Raw genomic sequence first — 1,019 nt, 5'->3', positions numbered from 1 at the left:
GAGCTTTTTGCTATTAATTTGTGCAAAAAAATTGGACAGCATGTGCTGCCAATTTGAGGGAGAAAAAGCAGCTTGGTGCTGCCAAATTTTTGAGAAAAAGAGAGCTGAAAGTGCTGCCACCGGAGGAGGAAGAAAACAACCCAAGGAAGAGAGGAAGCCACGGTGGTGAAGAGAGGAAGACATGGTGGTGAAGGGAGTGATGGTGAAAGAGAGAAAAAAAAAGAAAGAAAAAGAAAAGAAATAGAAAATAAAAATGGGCATGACCCAAATAGAAAATAAATGGGCATGACCCAATAGAAAATAATTGGGCATGGCCGAATAGAAAATAAAAAAATAAATAGGTTTGGCCCAAATAGGAAAAATGGAGAAGCCCATGAAGAAGGCCCAATGGTAAGTTAATTTTATATTTTAAGATTTATGGGTAGTTTAATATTGTGCATATTTTGGATGAAAAATATGCAAGTTGCTTAAGGAATTTTTAATTAAGTTGCTACCCATATAAATGTGTGATTAAGTATACTAAGTTTAAATTGTTGCTAGGAAAGTTGTCGTGGAGGCGTGCCGAACAAAGTGTGTGACTGACAAATAGGAATAATTATACGCGTACGAATCAATAGTGAAGTAATATCCCACTATTATGAGGTGAGTAGGGGGTGTCAATTTTAAAGAATTTCGTATATATATACATGTACGTATATTTTACGTGAAGTGCAAAATTTATGGAAAGCATGCGTTGATAGAATTTTAAGGAATTGTGGGTGTAAGTTATTTTTAGAAATCATTTGAAATATATATATATATATATATATATATATATTAGACGTAAAATGTTTTAAACTGGGAAACAAGCTTTTCGAAAAGATTTACATCAAAGGAAATTGTGCCTTATTGTTTGTGTGGTGTGCATTCATGAAATTTATTACATATTCACCATGCTATTTTGATACAAAATATCATGCAAATATTTACAATGAACATTTTACGAAAAGAGAGTTTTAACGTGATGTGGGGATCGATAT

General features: G+C 33.0%; 1 long non-coding RNA gene across 1 annotated transcript; it reads left to right on the top strand.

Annotated features, from left to right (window-relative positions):
* Positions 279 to 748, top strand: LOC108663058. The gene is made up of 2 exons (XR_001928945.1): positions 279 to 390; positions 541 to 748. It is a non-coding gene; the product is annotated as an uncharacterized LOC108663058 (long non-coding RNA).

The sequence above is a fragment of the Theobroma cacao genome, chromosome 8 (assembly GCF_000208745.1).
Source record: "Theobroma cacao cultivar B97-61/B2 chromosome 8, Criollo_cocoa_genome_V2, whole genome shotgun sequence".
Classification (NCBI taxonomy): domain Eukaryota; kingdom Viridiplantae; phylum Streptophyta; class Magnoliopsida; order Malvales; family Malvaceae; genus Theobroma; species Theobroma cacao.
The sequence above is the reverse complement of the archived record's forward strand: the minus strand, read 5'-3'. Positions and strand labels throughout refer to the sequence as shown.